The sequence below is a fragment of the Lissotriton vulgaris genome, chromosome 3_2 (assembly GCF_964263255.1).
Source record: "Lissotriton vulgaris chromosome 3_2, aLisVul1.2, whole genome shotgun sequence".
NCBI classification, from domain to species: Eukaryota; Metazoa; Chordata; class Amphibia; order Caudata; family Salamandridae; genus Lissotriton; species Lissotriton vulgaris.
This window is the reverse complement of record NC_141690.1, coordinates 97,665,495-97,674,947: the sequence shown is the minus strand read 5'-3', so window position 1 is coordinate 97,674,947 and position 9,453 is coordinate 97,665,495.

Here is a 9,453-nt window from a genome sequence, read left to right as displayed (position 1 = left end):
AAAAAAAAATCTTTGGAAGAGTTAGAACAGTCTTAGTGACACACACCAGATTTTCTTCAGCAGAATCTCTGAAATACAACACAGCATATTAGAATGCATGCTTTTCATTTTTCAAAGAAGTAATTCTAATGGTTGAGAAAAGATCATTAAAAGAAACATTTCACAGGAAAAGCTGATATACAGAGAAGTCAAACCCCCTTGCTGAGTTCTTTACAGGAAGAGAAACCTCTAACATAGATGCAGGCAGTGATTGCATGTAGAGGAATTAGGAATGGCACACAGAAAAGAATATAAAATGGATTTCACTAATGGCATCAATTGAGCAACAATATATAAAAAGAGACACATATTTACAAGCCCTTTGCACAACTTTTAACATGGGCATTGATTGCTTGTACCCATGTTAAAGGTTGCACAAGGGGCTTGTAAATATGCCCCCTTTTTTATATTGTATCTCAATTGATGCCATTACTGAAATCCATTTCATATTCTTTTCTGTGTGCTATTCCTTTTACTCTCCATGCATTGACTGCCTGTACCCATGTTAATGGTTGTGCAAGGGGCTTGTAAATATGCCCCTCTTTTTCTTATATTCTATCTCAATTGATGCCAGTAGTGAAATCCTTTACGCATCTCTCACACCATTTCATATTCTTGTCTATGTGCCATTCCTATCCCTCTGCATGCATTTACTGCTTGCACCCATGTTAAAGATTGCGTAAGGGGCTTGTAAATATGCCTCTCTTTTTTTTATATTGTTTCTCAATTGATGCCATTAGTGAAATCCTTTATGCATCTCCCACACCAGTTCATATTTTTTTCTGTCTGCTTTTCCTATCCTTCTGCATGCATTCACTGCCTGCACCCATGTTAAAGGTTGTGCAAAGGCCTTGTAAATATGTCCCTCTTTTTTATATTGTTTCTCAATTGATGCCATTAGTGAAATCATTTATACATCTACGACACCATTTCTTATTGTTTTCAGTGCCCCATTTGTGTCTCTGTGCATGCATTCACTGCCTCTACCCATGTTAGAGGTTGCACAAGGGGCTTGTAAATATATCCGTCACCTTTAACAAAAAGAGGAGCATATTTACAAGCCCCTTGCGTCACCTTTAACAAAAATAGGAGCATATTTACAAGCCCCTTGCATCACTTTAACAAAAAGAGGAGCATATTTACAAGCCCCTTGCGTCACCTGTAACAAAAATAGGAGCATATTTACAAAACCCCTTGCATCACCGTTAACAAAAAGAGGAGCATATTTACAAGCCCCTTGCATCACCTTTAACAAAAACAGGAGCATATTTACAAGCCCCATGCGCCACCTTTAACAACAAGAGGAGCATATTTACAAGCCCCTTGCATCACCTTTAACAAAAAGAGGAGCATATTCACAAGCCCCTTGCGTCACCTTTAACAAAATTAGGAGCAAATTTACAAGCCCCTTGCGTCACCTTTAACAAAACAGGAGCATATTTACAAGCCCCTTGCGTCACCTTTAACAAATATAAGAGCATATTTACAAGACCAAAGCGCCACCTTTAACAAAAAGAGGAGCATATTTACAAGCCCCTTGCGTCACCTTTAACAAAAATAGGAGCATATTTACAAGACCCATGCGCCACCTTTAACAAAAAGAGGAGCATATTTACAAGCCCCTTGCGTCACCTTTAACAAAAAGAGGAGCATATTTGCAAGCCCTTTGCGTCACCTTTAACAAAAATAGGAGCATATTTACAAGCCCCTTGCGTCACCTTTAACAAAAAGAGGAGCATATTTACAAGCCCCTTGCGCCACCTTTAACAAAAACAGGAGCATATTTATAAGCCCCTTGCGTCACATTTGCCAAAAAAAGGAGCATATTTACAAGCCCCTTGCGTCACCTTCAACAAAAACAGGAGCATATTTACAAGCCACATGCGCTGCCTTTAACAACAAGAGGAGCATATTTACAAGTCCCTTGCGTCACCTTTAACAAAAAGAGGAGCATATTTACAAGCCCCTTACGTCACCTTTATCAAAATTAGGAGCATATTTACAAGCCCCTTGTGTCACCTTTAACAAAAACAGGAGCATATTTACAAGCCCCTTGCATCACCTTTAACAAAAATAGGAGCATATTTACAAGACCCATGCACCACCTTTAACAAAAAGAGGAGCATATTTACAAGCCCCTTGCGTCACCTTTAACAAAAAGAGGAGCATATTTACAAGCCCCTTGCGTCACCTTTAACAAAAATAGGAGCATATTTACAAGCCCCATGCATCACCTTAAACAAAAAGAGGAGCATATTTACAAGCCCCTTGCGTCACCATTACCAAAAAGAGGAGCACATTTACAAGCCCCTTGCGCCACCTTTAACAAAAAGAGGAGCATATTTACAAGCCCCTTCCGTCACCTTTAACAAAAAGAGGAGCATATTTACAAGCCCCTTCCGTCACCTTTAGCAAAAACAGGAGCATATTTACAAGCCCCTTGCGTCACCTTTAACGAAAATAGGAGCCTATTTACGAGACCCTTGCGTCACCTTGAACAAAAATAGGAGCATATTTACAAGCCCCATGCGTCACCTTAAACAAAAAGAGGAGCATATTTACAAGCCCCTTGCGTCACCTTTAACAAAAAGAGGAGCATATTTACAAGTCCCTTGCGCCACCTTTAACAAAAACAGGAGCATATTTACAAGCCCCTTGCATCACCTTTAACAAAAAAAGGCGCATATTTACAAGCCCACTGCGTCACCTTTAACAAAAAGAGGAGCATATTTGCAAGCCCCTTCCGTCACCTTTAAGAAAAAGAGAAGCATATTTACAAGCCCCTTGCCTCACCTTTAACAAAAAAAGAAGCATATTTAAAAGCCCCATGCGTCACCTTTAACAAAAATAGGAGCATATTTACAAGCCCCTTGCATCACCTTTAACAAAATAGGAGCATATTTACAAGCCCCATGCGTCACCTTAAACAAAAAGAGGAGCATATTTGCAAGCCCCTTGCATCACCTTTAACAAAAAGAGGAGCATATTTACAAGCCCCTTGCGCCACCTTTAACAAAAACAGGAACATATTTATAAGCCCCTTGCGTCACCTTTACCAAAAAAAGGAGCATATTTACAAGCCCCTTGTGTCACCTTTAACAAAAACAGGAGCATATTTACAAGCCACATGTGCCGCCTTTAACAACAAGAGGAGCATATTTACAAGCCCCTTGCGTCACCTTTAACAAAAAGAGGAGCATATTTGCAAGCCCTTTGCGTCACCTTTAACAAAAATAGGAGCATATTTACAAGCCCCTTGTGTCACCTTTAACAAAAACAGGAGCATATTTACAAGCCCCTTGCATCACCTTTAACAAAAATAGGAGCATATTTACAAGACCCATGCACCACCTTTAACAAAAAGAGGAGCATATTTACAAGCCCCTTGCGTCACCTTTAACAAAAAGAGGAGCATATTTACAAGCCCCTTGCGTCACCTTTAACAAAAATAGGAGCATATTTACAAGCCCCATGCATCACCTTAAACAAAAAGAGGAGCATATTTACAAGCCCCTTGCGTCACCATTACCAAAAAGAGGAGCACATTTACAAGCCCCTTGCGCCACCTTTAACAAAAAGAGGAGCATATTTACAAGCCCCTTCCGTCACCTTTAACAAAAAGAGGAGCATATTTACAAGCCCCTTCCGTCACCTTTAGCAAAAACAGGAGCATATTTACAAGCCCCTTGCGTCACCTTTAACGAAAATAGGAGCCTATTTACGAGACCCTTGCGTCACCTTGAACAAAAATAGGAGCATATTTACAAGCCCCATGCGTCACCTTAAACAAAAAGAGGAGCATATTTACAAGCCCCTTGCGTCACCTTTAACAAAAAGAGGAGCATATTTACAAGTCCCTTGCGCCACCTTTAACAAAAACAGGAGCATATTTACAAGCCCCTTGCATCACCTTTAACAAAAAAAGGCGCATATTTACAAGCCCATTGCGTCACCTTTAACAAAAAGAGGAGCATATTTGCAAGCCCCTTCCGTCACCTTTAAGAAAAAGAGAAGCATATTTACAAGCCCCTTGCCTCACCTTTAACAAAAAAAGAAGCATATTTAAAAGCCCCATGCGTCACCTTTAACAAAAATAGGAGCATATTTACAAGCCCCTTGCATCACCTTTAACAAAATAGGAGCATATTTACAAGCCCCATGCGTCACCTTAAACAAAAAGAGGAGCATATTTGCAAGCCCCTTGCATCACCTTTAACAAAAAGAGGAGCATATTTACAAGCCCCTTGCGCCACCTTTAACAAAAACAGGAACATATTTATAAGCCCCTTGCGTCACCTTTACCAAAAAAAGGAGCATATTTACAAGCCCCTTGTGTCACCTTTAACAAAAACAGGAGCATATTTACAAGCCACATGTGCCGCCTTTAACAACAAGAGGAGCATATTTACAAGCCCCTTGCGTCACCTTTAACAAAAAGAGGAGCATATTTGCAAGCCCTTTGCGTCACCTTTAACAAAAATAGGAGCATATTTACAAGCCCCTTGCGTCACCTTTAACAAAAAGAGGAGCATATTTACAAGCCCCTTGCGCCACCTTTAACAAAAACAGGAGCATATTTATAAGCCCCTTGCGTCACATTTGCCAAAAAAAGGAGCATATTTACAAGCCCCTTGCGTCACCTTCAACAAAAACAGGAGCATATTTACAAGCCACATGCGCCGCCTTTAACAACAAGAGGAGCATATTTACAAGCCCCTTGCGTCACCTTTAACAAAAAGAGGAGCATATTTACAAGCCCCTTACGTCACCTTTATCAAAATTAGGAGCATATTTACAAGCCCCTTGTGTCACCTTTAACAAAAACAGGAGCATATTTACAAGCCCCTTGCATCACCTTTAACAAAAATAGGAGCATATTTACAAGACCCATGCACCACCTTTAACAAAAAGAGGAGCATATTTACAAGCCCCTTGCGTCACCTTTAACAAAAAGAGGAGCATATTTACAAGCCCCTTGCGTCACCTTTAACAAAAATAGGAGCATATTTACAAGCCCCATGCATCACCTTAAACAAAAAGAGGAGCATATTTACAAGCCCCTTGCGTCACCATTACCAAAAAGAGGAGCACATTTACAAGCCCCTTGCGCCACCTTTAACAAAAAGAGGAGCATATTTATAAGCCCCTTCCGTCACCTTTAGCAAAAACAGGAGCATATTTACAAGCCCCTTGCGTCACCTTTAACGAAAATAGGAGCCTATTTACGAGACCCTTGCGTCACCTTGAACAAAAATAGGAGCATATTTACAAGCCCCATGCGTCACCTTAAACAAAAAGAGGAGCATATTTACAAGCCCCTTGCGTCACCTTTAACAAAAAGAGGAGCATATTTACAAGTCCCTTGCGCCACCTTTAACAAAAACAGGAGCATATTTACAAGCCCCTTGCATCACCTTTAACAAAAAAGGCGCATATTTACAAGCCCACTGCGTCACCTTTAACAAAAAGAGGAGCATATTTGTAAGCCCCTTCCGTCACCTTTAAGAAAAAGAGAAGCATATTTACAAGCCCCTTGCCTCACCTTTAACAAAAAAAGAAGCATATTTAAAAGCCCCATGCGTCACCTTTAACAAAAATAGGAGCATATTTACAAGCCCCTTGCATCACCTTTAACAAAATAGGAGCATATTTACAAGCCCCATGCGTCACCTTAAACAAAAAGAGGAGCATATTTGCAAGCCCCTTGCATCACCTTTAACAAAAAGAGGAGCATATTTACAAGCCCCTTGCGCCACCTTTAACAAAAACAGGAACATATTTATAAGCCCCTTGCGTCACCTTTACCAAAAAAAGGAGCATATTTACAAGCCCCTTGTGTCACCTTTAACAAAAACAGGAGCATATTTACAAGCCACATGTGCCGCCTTTAACAACAAGAGGAGCATATTTACAAGCCCCTTGCGTCACCTTTAACAAAAAGAGGAGCATATTTACAAGCCCCTTGCGTCACCTTTATCAAAATTTGGAGCATATTTACATTCCCCTTGCGTCACCTTTAACAAAAACAGGAGCATATTTACAAGCCCCATGCGTCACCTTTAACAAAAAAGGAGCATATTTACAAGCCCCTTGCGTCACCTTTAAAAAATATAGGAGCATATTTACAAGACCCATGCACCACCTTTACCAAAAAGAGGAGCATATTCTACAAGCCCCTTGCGTCACCTTTAACAAAAATAGGAGCATATTTACAAGCTCCATGCGTCACCTTAAACAAAAAGAGGAGCATATTTACAAGCCCCTTGCGTCACCATTAACAAAAAGAGAAGCACATTTACAAGCCCCTTGCGCCACCTTTAACAAAAATAGGAGCATATCTACAAGCCCCTTCCGTCACCTTTAACAAAAAAGGAGCATATTTACAAGCCCCTTCCGTCACCTTTAGCAAAAACAGGAGCGTATTTACAAGCCCCTTGCGTCACCTTTAACGAAAATAGGAGCATATTTACAAGACCCTTGCGTCACCTTTAACAAAAATAGGAGCATATTTACAAGCCCCATGCGTCACCTTAAACAAAAAGAGGAGCATATTTACAAGCCCCTTGCGTCACCTTTAACAAAAAGAGGAGCATATTTACAAGCCCCTTGCGCCACCTTTAACAAAAACAGGAGCATATTCACAAGCCCCTTGCATCACCTTTAACAAACAAAAGGCGCATATTTACAAGCCCCCTGCGTCACCTTTAACAAAAAGAGGAGCATATTTGCAAGCCCCTTCCGTCACCTTTAACAAAAAGAGGAGCATATTTACAAGCCCCTTCCATCACATTTAACAAAAACAGGAGCATATTTACAAGCCCCTTGTGTCACCTTTAACAAAAAAAGGATCATATTTAAAAGCCCCATGCGTCACCTTTAACAAAAATAGGAGCATATTTACAAGCCCCTTGCATCACCTTTAACAAAATAGGAGCATATTTACAAGCCCCATGTGTCACCTTAAACAAAAAGAGGAGCATATTTGCAAGCCCCTTGCGTCACCTTTAACATAAAGAGGAGCATATTTACAAGCCCCTTGCACCACCTTTAACAAAAACAGGAGCATATTTATAAGCCCCTTGCATCACCTTTAACAAAAACAGGAGCATATTTAAAAGCCTCATGCGCTACCTTTAACAAAAATAAGAGCATATTTACAACACCCATGCGCCACCTTTAACAAAAATAGGAGCATATTTACAAGCCCCTTGCGTCACCTTTAACAAAAAGAGGAGGATATTTACAAACCCCTTGCATCACCTTTAACAAAAACAGGAGCATATTTACCATCCCCTTGCATCACCTTTAACAAAAAGAGGAGCATATTTACAAGCCCCTTGCGTCACCTTTATCAAAAAGAGGAGCATATTTACAAGCCCTTGTGTCACCTTTAACAAAAAGAGGAGCATATTTACAAGCCCCTTGCATCACCTTAATCAAAAAGAGGAGCATATTTACAAGCTCTTGCGTCACCTTTAACAAAAAGAGGAGCATATTTACAAGCCCCTTGCTCCACCTTTAACAAAAAGAGGAGCATATTTACTAGCCCCTTGCGTCACCTTTAACAAAAACAGGGGCATATTTACAAGCCCCTTGCATCACCTTTAACAAAAAAAGGAGCATATTTACAAGCCCCCTGTGACACATTTAACAAAAAGACGATATACCAGCATTTGAGCAAAACATAAGAAACAAACTAGAAAAAGAGAGACATATTTACTAGCCCAATGAAACCATTACCACTATCTCTATACCAGCATTGAATGCAAGCATGAGAAACACTTTAAAGGGAAGTCTACCCTATAAGCTAAGAGATGCAAACTGTGAGAAAACACAGGTAACATTATGGAAAAAGGTGAAAGTATAATTCCTTAATTCACACAGACACTCAGTGTTATCCTTGTCAAAAATCTTTAAGCCAGACATATTGCCCAACAACATTTAGCATGTTAAATAGTTTTAGACACAGAGCACAGCCCATATAAATGTGTACTACATTACAATGCAGAAACCTGACTCATTTTCAAAATACAACAATAATGAAGCCCAATATGCGTGTTATGCTTCTCAATACTGCAAACAGCACTCTCTCTATATTAAATGAACCATCACTCACCTTTAAAATCGCTTTTGAAAATTTAGAACATTGTCAAACACACAGCAGATTTTCTTAAGCAGAATCTCTGAAATGCAGCTCAGACATTGGAACCAGAAATGGCACAGTTCCCCATTAATTCTTCACACATATCTGTGGTCATAACCAATCAAATATCTTCCCACACTATTTCAAAATTAAACTAACATTGTAATTGGTTCTACATTTGCACACTTTCAAACTCACATAATATTCACCCATGCCCCTAGTGCTCATTCAGCCTGTTACCATGGTAACTCCCACCTAACTAAGGACACAGGTAAAAAGTTCATCATACAATGTTGCAAATGAACCCAGCAAGGGTGTTTGAGCTCTCAATATACCAGCTAATCATGTGCATTGTTCCTTTCAAAGACCTTTTCTCAACCATTTGGATGGCTTCTTTCAAAAATCAAAACTATGCACCCTAATATGCTGTGTAGCATTTTTAGAAATCACCAATCATTTCTTAAGCTTTAAGTGCAGTGAATGTCATCCTCTTTTTTTCTAAACTGCAAGCTTTCCAACTGCCATTTCATTTACAGCCCTCATCTGAGTACAACCAGACCTGCCTTGAAGAAGCCTTCAGTATGGATTGTTGGGGACAGGACTATTTTCTGGTCTAAGAGGTACGCAGGGGGGGGCGTGGCCAAGATGGCGGCGTGAGCAGACGTGCCTTGCCGAGCTCCCGCCGCCGGTCACCAACTTAAGCATAATCACAGCATCTGCCCGACCGAGAATAGCCCTGAGGGAACGCCTGACACCGGTGACACTGCAGCGGCGACCTTTGGGCCGGTTCTGTGTCCGGCAGCAGCCTGGTCCCCGCCGAGATTGGCCGCGGGGGCGACGGCGCTTGAGGCCTGGCGCGCTCCTCGAGCCCAGGGCGAGGACGAGAGTGAGGCCGAGGTGGGTGGAGCCACGGAGCCGTCTGGGGTCGACCAAGACCGGCGGTAGCAGCGGTGGCAGGTCCGGCCCACGCGGTGCCGCGCGAGGCTTCTCACGGCTCACCGTGGAGGCTTCTGCGGACCTGCTACACACACCGGGAGGCGGAGCGGCCTCTGCCTGAATTGCCACCAGCCCCCGTCACCGGACCTGGCAGCGGCGCCTGGAGGGCCTGTGAGGCGCGAGGAGGTGAGGTGCCGAGGGCAGACGCGTGGCCCGACCCGAGGCGGACCCGACACAGCGGAGCGGAGGTACCGGGGGGGGTGAGACAGTGGCACCGGCCCCCCCCCCCTCCGCAGAGCTCCTGCTTCCTACCTGGTCTGGCCGAGAGACGCGAC